Here is an 11,702-nt window from a genome sequence, read left to right on the forward strand (position 1 = left end):
AATGCCTTTTGTAGCTAGGCATATTTCCACACAATAAAATAGAGGTTCATTGAGTTTGGAAAAAAAAAAGAAAAGAAAAGAAAAGAAAGAAAGGCTGGATATTGGTTTGGCCATTATGCACATGAATCACAAAAGGTAAATAGGATTAGTAGGATCAACAGCTTATCTCTCCTTAACCTACTTACCTATCTCTTCTTTTTCCCAACATCTTCACTTTTCATTGATTCTGTGACCCAGATTTCACAAAGCAGCCTTGGTTGCAAGTGTTCATCCCTTTGTCCATATAAATTCCCTCGTGCTTGCCAGCCTTACGTCCTGACTTTGGTTTGGAAAATGTGTCAATACAAACAACTTACTTCTTTCTGTCATAGTATTTTTTTCTTTTTTTCTTTTTTTTTAATTTAAATTCAACCTAGTTAACATATAGCATATTATTAGTCTCAGGGGTAGGATTTAGTGATTCATCAGTCCCATATTACACCCTGTTGTGCTCATAACATCAAGCACCCTCTTTAATGCCCATCGCCCACTTACCCCATCCCCACACCCACCTCCCCTCCAGCAACCCTCAGTTTGTTTCCTAGAGTTGAGTCTCTTATGATTTGCCTCCCTCTCTATTTTCATCTTATTTTTCCTTCCCTTCCTCTATGTTCATCTGTTTTGTTTCTTAAATTCTACGTATGAGTGAAATTATATGGTATTTGACTTTCTCTGACTGACTTATTTCACTTAGCATAATACCCTCTAGCTCCATCCATGTCATTGCAAATGGCAATATTTCATTCTTTTTGATGGCTTAGTAATATCCCATTATCTATCTATCTATCTATCTATCTATCTCTATATATGCATACCTCATCTTCTTTATCCATTCATCTGTTGATGGACATGTGGGCTTTTTCCATATTTTGGCTATTGTAGACATTGCTGCTATAAACATTGGGGTGCATGTGCCCTTTCAAATCACTATGTTTGTATCCTTTGGATAAATACCTAATTGTGCAAGTGCTGGGTCATAGGGTAGCTCTATTTTTAACTTTTTGAGGAACCTCCATATTGTTTTCCAGAGTGGTTGCACCAGTTTGCATTTCCCACCAACAGTGTAAGAGGGTTGCCCTTTCTCCACATCCTTGCTAATATCTGTTGTTTCCTGAGTTGTCAATTTTAGCCATTCTGACTAGTGTGAGGTGGTATCTCATTGTGGTTTTGACTTGTATTTCCCTGAAGCAGAGTAATGTTGTTACATTCTTTAACAACCCTTCAGTTTCTCTTATCTCTCAATTTAGGCACAGCTGACACTGAACCTAAAGTCCCCAGAAGTCTTTCTTTCTTTCTTTTCTTTCTTTCTCTCTTTTTTGCTTTTGTTTTTGTTTACCATTTTGCCAAACGTCTGTCCTTTTCAGTAATTCAATTTAACACTCTTGAGGATTTGTGACCATTGCTGGACCATACTGATACATCAAGAGGGCATATTACACATATCATACAGAATGATATTTTCCTTCAAAAGAGTATATGCTCTCCTTTCCATTTAAGGCAATTCTGAATTTGAAGAGTGAGGGTTAAGAGATCCTACGAGTTTAGCCTATGAGCTACTTATCTCTCCCTCACCTTTCTTCATAGTACCTTAACCATAATAAACAAAACCTTACACAATAGGTAGGTTTCAAGAAGATGGGAAGTATTCCAAGTAGGCACAGCACCCAGCAGATCCTTTCTTGTTTCTCTCCCTTTCTCTCCAAGAGATCATGGTCATGAGAATCAATAGTGCCAAAGACTTACTAGGAAGATGAGTGAGGTAAAAGACAGTTGAGACATCATAATTTCTTTGCAGTATCTTAGCTTTCATTTTACCAGATTGTTGTAAGGTGTTGATCTCTGTGTGTATGTATGTGTATGTGTGTGTACACACACTTAATTCTACACACCTATACCACCACAGCAGGCCCTTATGTCTTTTTTCCCTTTTTTCTCCTCTGTTTTTTTAACAGAATTTTTTAAGAACAATTTTAGATTTACAGAGAAATTGAGCAAATGCTACAACATTCCCATGTTCCCACAGACCCTCCCTAACACACAGTATACCCTATTATTAACATCTTACATTAATGTGGTACCTTTGTTACAATTAATGAGCCAATATCTATACATCATTATTAAACAAAATCCATAGTTTATTAAGATTTCCTTAGTTTTTACCTAATGTCCTTTTGCCGTTACAGGATCCTATCTAGGATACTGCACTCAATACATTTATTTATCACGTCCCTGTAACCTCTTCTTGGCTGTAACAGTTTCTCAGACTTTCTTTGTTTTTATGACCTACACAGTTTTGAGTAGTACTGATCAGGTGTCTTGCAGGATGCCCCAAACATTTGTCTGATATTGTTCGCATGTTTAGGCTGGAGTTATGGATTTGAGGGAGGAAGATTACAGAGGTTAAGGGCCCTTTTCACCACATCATATCAAGGGTATATACCATCAATGTAATTATTGTTGATGTCAAGCTTGATCAGCTGGCTGAAGTAGTGTTTGTCAGGTTTGTTCTCTACAAAGTTACTTTTTCCGCCATTCTATACTGTCTATATTTTGTAAAGAAGCCAGTGGGTGCAGCCGACACTTAAAGAGTGAGAAGTCATGCTTCCCTTCTTTAGGGTGGAGCATCTACACAACTGTTTGGATGTTTTCTGCATTGGGGATTTGTCTCTTCTTCCTCATTTATTTATTTATTTGATCATTCATCTATGTCAGTGTACATTCATGGATATTTATTGTATACCTTGGGTTATAATCCAATATTACTTTTATTCTTTAATTAAATTATTTAAAATTAAATTATTTAAAATTATTAAAATTAAATTTATTTGATTTAAATTGTTCCAGCTTTGGCTATTGACATTTCTTTCCATTGCCTCCTGTGCCCCAGTGACATATATCTTTCAATGTGGGGGGGGTTTGGGGGGGGGTTGGCTCTTCCTTACTTTTGGGTACTATAAGATGCACCAGGCTCATCTTCTTTATTTCCTGCCCCAGTCCTAGAATCAAAGATTTCCCCTGTTGTATTTTCATTTTTACTATCAATTCTAGTTCCTGCAACAACTGAGAGAAATAGTTTCTTATCAGCAATTAGCTCTGGCAGGCAACCCCAAAGCAGCGTGGGCAGTGGAAGGAACGATGAGAAGCAATCCTGTCCCCATCCTCATCCCTTGTCATAGAGTGGAGCCCTGGGCAGCTATTCCAGAGGACTAGCTGTGAAGAAATAGCCTCCAGCCCACAAAAGCAGCCTGGCAGAGAAACTGACCTGTCAAGGGGGCTCCCATATAGCCAGAACCTGGCTCAGGTGGTATCACCAGCTCCTAGCCTGCTGGCTGCCATTGAGTATTTATAATAGGAGTGAATATTTGAGTGACATATAAATGCACTGGCTCATCAGAAATGGGATATGTGGTGGCATCTTTTAATATAATTAAAAGAGCTGAACATGTCCTGGGCCAAAGGGTAGGGCATGGGGGATTTTTGTTCAATGAAGAGGCATGAGGTGCCTGTTTCCTTTAGCTTCCACCAAAGAGATGAGAAGAAGACAACAAAATAAGTTCAAAGGATGCAGATCCCTAAGGAATAGAAGGAAGAAGGTGTTTCACATCTTCCTTTCCATGTAGTTCCCAGGAAGTGAGTCCTAATTTCAGACTGCCAAAGAGGAAAGTCTGCAGGAGGAAGTCAATGCCTGGACCCTCTCAGAGCATCCCTAGAGTGGATGTTTTCCTTCCAGAAGAGCCTCTGCTCTGTTTCCTGCAGGGAAACGCCTTTGCCTCTCACTTTGCAAAGATAGAACACCAATGCAGAACATCTGTGTCCTTCTGAGATGGTCCAAACTCTGGTGTCAAAAAAGAGAAGGATGAAAGGAGACCAGGGAAAATATGTGGTGAAGATGGAAACACCCACAAGACCCTCAAGATATCTGGGTACTCTTGTGAGAGTTGCCAGTGTTGCAAAATGGCTAGTGGGTCTTTCAATGTAGGAGTATCCAGTAGGAAACCCCGACTGCCATTTCCTGAAGGCGCTAGAAGTATGTTGGAGGGGCCATCTTGCGGAGAAGGGGACCCAGCAAATTGTGTGCTCCTGAAGGCATCAATAAATGGAATCCAAGACACATGGCTGGAGTTTCCCTTCTGATGGTTCGCAGAGGCTGCTTCTTCCAGAAGCTCTCCTTGGTCCATGGGCTGGCCTGGGCTGGGCATCTCTGAACTCCTAAGGCTGTGAACTCTCATCCACTTATCAACAAATATTTGCTCAGCTTCTAATATGAGTCAAGCACTGCACTGGGTACTAGGGATAAGGCAATGAATTATACTCTAAGATCTCAAAACTTACATACCAGGGCATGGGAAAGCAGGGTGGGGATCACAACATATCAGGTTGTAATTACAATACCTTTGTCATGATAGATGACAACAGACAAGACAAAATAAGAATAATTGCCCAGGCTAGGAGGCAAAGGAAGGCAGTGTGGATAAGGAAGAACCCAAGCAGAATCTTAAGGGATGACAATTAATCCTCCAATTATACTCCTTGACCTTTCCTCATATTATCTATTATAATATTATCATATTCTTCTCTTTCTTTTACTCAGTTATTTTTCCTTTTTAACTTTTGTTATAGACATTCTTTTGACTTGCTCACTATATCAATCAGGCTTCCACCAGAAAAACAGAACCAATAGGATATATAAAGACAACGGGATATGTAGAGCTATAGAGAGAAAAAGATAGAGAGATTTCTTGCAAGGAATTGGCTTACACAGTTGTAGGGCTGGCTAGGCAAGTCCAAAATCCTCCAGACAGGCTGTGACCAAGGGCATGCTGGATACTCTCCTATAGGAGCTGACACTTGCAGGCCCACCAGTAGAATTTCTTCTTCCTCCAGGAAACCTCAATTCTGTTCATGGGGACTTTCAATGAGTTGGATCAGGCCCACCCAGATTTTTCAGGATAATCTCTTACTTAGCGTCAACTGATTATAGATGTTAACCATCTACCAAATACCTTCCCGGCAACACCCAGAAGAGTATTTGATTGACTAAGTGGGGATCACAGCCTAGCCAAGTTGACATACATATAACTGACCATCTACTCACCTCTCTCTTTCTACCATCTGCCCTGAAGTCACCATTCACAGGAGAACACAATGAGATGGATTCCTCCAGGACCTCCACAATGTGGTAGACCTGCCTCTTCAATGGTTCCGCAGCTCTCCTGCCCCACCACTCCTGACTACATGGAGACTTTGCCTGGACACTGGTCTGCACATAGTTTCCTGGCTAGGCACACCTAAGGCACAGATCCTCACGGAACATTTCCTGGATAAACAAACAGGACTATTATAATACATGTAAAAGGGGAAAGGATGCCACATAATCATTTAGAAAGCTGGTAAATGCCAGGCACATTACTTTAGAAATTAAAGAAAGTTGAAAATATGGGAGCTTTGGACACCCCAAAACCCAAAAAGAACTTCCATTCCTAACCCTTCTTTCCTTTCTCTTTTATCAAAATGTGTAGAACAGAAATTAAGTGCTCAGTCCCCGCAGTCAAGAGATTTGAAGTCTAGATTATGTAACCTTTGGCCATTTCGTAACTACTGTGAATCTCAGTTTCTTCACCTATAGCATAGGAAAATAATTGATCTTACCTCAGAGAGTTGTTATGAGGATAAAATGAGAAAAAATACAGGCAAAAGCACTAAGAAAAAGCAAGCATATTATAAAGGTTTTTTTTAAGTTAGCTATTATTATCATTAAGTACCTACTACGTGCCAGATAGAGTAGGGAATACTGAGATTAGTAAGATCCTTGACTATGGGGACCATAAAATCTGATGAGAAATGTCAGACATATAAGCAATTCAATACACTGAAAATTCCATAGATGAGTAAGCAGAGAAAGAAAGAAATATTCCAGCCTGGGGATTAGAAAGACTTCACAGCAAAAATTCCAAATGAGCTGGCCTTCCAAGGACCGGTAATGCCTTCATGAACAGAAAAGCAGGGAAGGACATTGCAAGCATAAGGAATAGCATGTGTGAAGGGCAGAACAGTGGAAAAGCACAGTGTGCCTAGAAAAGAGCAAGAAGTCCAGTGTAAATGGAGCATAGGAGATGTGTGGTAGGGGGAGGAGAAGGAGGTGAATTAGAGGAGGTGGAAAAGGGGGAGGATGGCAACAAATGAAGCCATCTGATGAAGACCGATATGGTGTGCTGAAGAGTTTGGCCTCTATCCTGGAGGCAGTTGGAGGCAGACTTCCAACTCTGCTTTTGGCCACAGAGCAATTGTACTGTAAATTGATAAAGCAGCATTTGTATTTACTCGTCTACAAGCCAGACATAGCAAATGCACAGATCCCCATGGATATATTCCTTGCCAGGATCTTCAGTAATCAGGGCAGAGAAGGGACAGGGGGATTACACATACCAAAAACAAGTCAACCATGGCACCCAACCCAGCCCATCACCTTACATCACCACATGGCTGAACTTACAGAGGATCTGGGGAGGAAGAAAATTCTCTTAGCTGAAACAAAGGGACAGATCTCTAAATATTTCTCTCTTTCCTCTTCCTTCCACAGTTCTGGACCATTTTACCCAGTTGACTACTTGCTCCTCCTTTCAGCACTTGCTTCTCTTGGCTTCTAGGACACCTCATTCTCCTGGTTGTCTTCCTGCCTCCTGGGATGCTCCTTCTCAGTCTCTTTTGCTAGTTCTTCATGTTGGAGCCCCAGGTTTCAATCTTTGGACCTCTTTCCCATCTTCACTCATTCCCTAGGTGCTCTCATGCAAACATATTACTCTAAATACCATCAATATGCTGACAATTTCCAAATTTATATCTCCAGCTCAGACCTCTCACTTGGATTCCAGACTCTGTGTTTGGTTGCCTGCTCAATATTTCTACTTGAGATGTCAGGCATCTCAAACTTAAGATGGATAAAAACTAAACTTTTGGTCTTCCAAGCCACATCTGTTCAGTCAACATAAATCACATGAATCCTTTTAACGTATAAATCTTATCACCTCATTCTTCTGCTCAAACCTGTCCAAAAGCTCCTCTGTTTACTCACAGAGTAAATGCCAAAGTCCTTAAGTTCTCCTACAAAGTCTTTAACTATCGAATTCCCTCTCCTTTACCCGCCTGACATTGATCTCCTGTTACTCTCCACTTTAATTCTTCTACTCCAGCCACACTGGCTTCCTCGCTTTTTCTCAAATACATCAAATACAGGGTAGCCTCAGAGCCTTTACACTTGCTGCCCCCTCTGCCCAGGATGCTCTTTACCCAGATGATCGACGTTCAGATGTCATTTTCTCAGTAAAGTCTTTCCCAACCACATTATTTAAAGTGCTAACTCAGGACACCTGGGTGGCTCAGTCAGTTAAGCATCCAACTCTTGATTTCAGATCAGGTCATGATCTCAGGGTTGTGAGATCGAGCCCTGTGTCAGACTCAGTGCTGGGTGTGGGGCCTCCTTGGGATTCTCTCACTCCCTCTCTTTCGCTCTCTCTCCCGCTCTAAAAAAACATAAAAAAATAAAATGATAACTTCACCACCATCAATACCCCTTCCAGCACCCCCTATCTCCTCTGCTTCACTTTCTCCATGGAACTAGTCAACATCTAATCGGGTGTCTCACATACTTTTTACTTATTAATTTATTGTTGTTTTTCTGTCTCTTGTTCTCCCAGCACTAGACTGTAACAACACGAAAGGATTTTTTCTGCTTTGTTCACTGCCATATCCCTACTGTATAAAACAGAGCCTGGCACAAAGGAAGTCAATAAATATTTTCAAAATCAATGAATTAATCTAGGGAGAAAGCAATGGATTTAGAGCTTGAAGATGTAGGTTTGAATCTAGACTCTATGACTTATTTTTTCTACTTTCATCAAGTGACTTATCCTCTTGGCCTCAAGTTCCTCATCTGCAAATCAGGGGTGATAATCTGTTTCACATGTATGTAGCAAATACTAATTAAGATTATGCATAAAAACAATATAGTGGGCACTCAACAAATGATTATATTCTCACTTACCTTATTTAATTTTTCTGACAAATCAAAAAGCCAACCCTGTAATAGAATAGAGCTTCATCCACTGCTAGCAGTTCTTTAAAAAGTATGATTTGTAAAATCTACATTGTATAATGTATACATTTGTTTCCATACTACATATTAACTCCTCAAACCAATAGGAAGTTAGGTTCCAGATATATTTTGTTAATTAGAATAATAAGATAAAGTAACAGGTTGCCTGTTTTATCTCAGATATTCATTCACAAAAAACATGTATTTCACAAACATTTATTAAGTACCCACTATGTGCAAACACTGTTCTAGGACCAGAAAACAGATCAGTGAACAAGGCAAAGTCTCTGATTTCATAGCATGCATCCTCTAATGGGGGAAGAAATGAACAAATATATTTAAATAGTAATGTGTTACAAAGGAAAAACAGTAAAAGGGGCAGAGAGTGATACTGAAGACAACGATGCTATTTTTATGGGATGGTCTGAGCAGGTGAAGTTCGATCAGAAGCTGAATGAAATAAGGGACCAAACTATAGGCATACCTGGGGAAAGAATGTACCACGCATAGGAAACCGTGAAGAGAAAAGGCCTGAGGTAGAAGCAAGTTTGCTATGTTCAAGAAACAAAAAAGAAGTCATTGTGGCCATAGCTGTGCAAGCAAGGGGGAGAATAGTCAGAACGATGTGACAGATTACCTAGGGACCAGAGCATGTAAGGAGTTACAGGCACGGGCTTAACCACTAGCCATTAACCTTTAAGTGGTGGGATATATTTTACAATTTTGTGGCTGGTGCTTGGATAATATTTTGGCATATCCCACCCAGTTTTCTTTTTCTAGGAATTTAGTAATGCTTTCTTTTGTTTATTATTGTAATCGTACTATAAATACAGTCTTGAAGCTTCTTTTTATACTTAATGTATCACAAATTTAGCACAGACTTAAGCATTCGTCCAACATATATATTTCATGGTTGTATGATGCATCACTATGTTTGTGTACTGCAATTTAATTAATCATTCTTCACTGAAGGTGTTTTTTATATTTCACTATTGTACATAATGCTCAGACTTGGTTTAAGATGGTGGATCAGGTTAGCTTTCCCCCCCACCCTGCCCCAAATCTCTAGAAATGACAGATGAAATATATGGGAAGAAGAGGGGAAAAGGAAGAGGAGAAAGTGGGGATGAAGAAGAGCAGTGGGGATGAAAATGGAGAAGAAAAAGAAAAGGATGAAGAAATAATTTTGTGGGGTGCCTGGGTGGCTCAGTCATTAAGTGTCTGCCTTCAGCTCAGGTCATGATCCCAGAGTCCTGGGATCGATCCCTGCATCAGGCTCCCTGCTCAGTGGGGAGTCTGTGTCTCCCTCTTCCTCTCCCCCTGCTTGTGTTCCCTCGATCACTGTGTCTCTCTCTGGGTCAAATAAATAAATAAACAAACAAACAAACAAAATTTTTAAAAAGAAATAATTTTGTTATCTGTGGACCAGAAGTAAGCACGTCATCAGTGGACCAGAAATTTGGAGGAATCACCAAAAGATAAAAAACAAAGGGATCCGATGAACGTACGAAATCACAACACAAAATATCCTCAGAAGAATGTTGTCAAAGTCCTACCAGTGTTCTAGGCCAGATAATTAGTACAAGGATCAGGAGAAGCCCTTTAGCTCCCATCAGGGTGTTAGTTGGGCAACTGTAATCAGAGCTGCTATGCAAGTCAGCCCTTCCCTGTGCTTCTTCATAATGAGAAATGAACAGTAGACTCACTGCTCTGGTCTACAGACATGCTTGTGATGGAGAGTTAAGACAGTGCCCAGGCAGCTAGCTCCACCCAAGCCCCCATATCCACAAGTCCAGCGTACCCTGCCTGTATACGCATCTTGCCTTTCACCCATAATTCTGTACCCGAAATTATTCTCACCAAATTCTCACCAAATTCTGTACCCGAAATTATCATTCACACTGAAGCACTGAGGATTTCTCAAACACAAAGATGAACAGCCAGCAAGGGTCTCTAAACATCACTAACTCAACAAAAGAGAGGGGAAAACAGTTCTGGAACAGCAGAATCTCTGAAAATCTGCTCCTCCATGAAGGCAGTCAGCACACTGGCAAATATTATCTAAATTAACATTTTCAGAACTCTGAAAATTACCAAAAGGCTTGAAACAACCCAAGGAGTGTTTATTAAAGAAAAATGACTGGTTTTCAGTAAGAACAATAAGTGTTATGGTGCTTTAATTTAATCCTATTCCCATCCTCGCTCCCGAGCTCCAGAGTGGGCTTGAAAACCAACAGCCCTGCAACTATAATACTTACGAAAAACAGCATCTCACAGCTAACGGAAGGGGTGGAATATACTTGAAATCCCCCCAAAATCTCCATTACAAGAGAATTATCATTATTTGAGCCGTCTGGCAGCTCCCTGGCGTTCTAACAGTGTACTCTTCAATTCTGCATATCTGTTTGGCACTCACTAATCATAGGGCCAAACTATCAGCCACATGTTTATCTCTCTCCGGCATGTCGGCTTCCTTGAAATGTACCTTTCATGTGCAGATCCGAGCCTGTGTCCCTACCCACCTTCTTATCTGATTCTCACTCACCAAGCCAACATTTCCCCTGCCCTAAATCGTCTTAGGGCCAGTTACCAGGCAACTAGAGATCACACCTATAGCCCGAAGTATGTCAGAATTATTCAAACTGGCCAATTCTAAACTGTTTATTTTGCCTTGCCTTGCCTTCAGACACTTTTCCAATGAAGACATACAAATGGCTAACAGACACATGAAAAAATGTTCAAAATCATGAGCCATCAGGGAAATTCAAATCAAAACCACATTGAGATACCACCTTATGCCAGTTAGAATGGCAAAAATTGACAAGGCAGCAAACAACAAATGTTGGAGAGGATGTGGAGAAAGGGGATGCCTCCTACATTGTTGGTGGGAATGCAAGTTGGTACAGCCACTTTGGAAAACAGTGTGGAGGTCCCTTAAAAAGTTAAAAATTGAGGGGCGCCTGGGTGGCACAGCGGTTAAGCGTCTGCCTTCGGCTCAGGGCGTGATCCCGGCGTTACGAGATCGAGCCCCCCAGGCTCTTCCGCTATGAGGCTGCTCTTCACTCTCCCACTCCCCCTGCTTGTGTTCCCTCTCTCACTGGCTGTCTCTATCTCTGTCAAATAAATAAATAAATAAAATCTTTAAAAAAAAAAAAAAGTTAAAAATTGAGCTACCCTATGATCCAGCCATTGCACTACTGGGATTTACCCCAAAGATACAGACGTAGTGCAGAGAAGGGCCATATGCACCCCAATGTTCATAGCAGCATTGTCCACAATAGCCAAACTGTGGAAGGAGCCAAGATGCCCTTCAACAGATGACTGGATTAAGAAGATGTGGTCCATATATACAATGGAATATCACTCAGCCATCAGAAAGAATGATTACCCAACATTTGCAGCAACATGGACGGGACTGTAAGAGATTATGCTAAGTGAAATAAGTCAAGCAGAGAAAGACAATTATCATATGGTTTCACTCATCTATGGAACATAAGAAATAGCAGGAAGATCGGTAGGAGAAGGAAGGGAAGAATGAGGGGGGGTAAACAGAGGGGGAATGAACCATGAG

Source organism: Ursus maritimus, unplaced genomic scaffold (assembly GCF_017311325.1).
Source record: "Ursus maritimus isolate PB19 unplaced genomic scaffold, ASM1731132v1 scaffold_8, whole genome shotgun sequence".
In the NCBI taxonomy this organism is placed as follows: domain Eukaryota; kingdom Metazoa; phylum Chordata; class Mammalia; order Carnivora; family Ursidae; genus Ursus; species Ursus maritimus.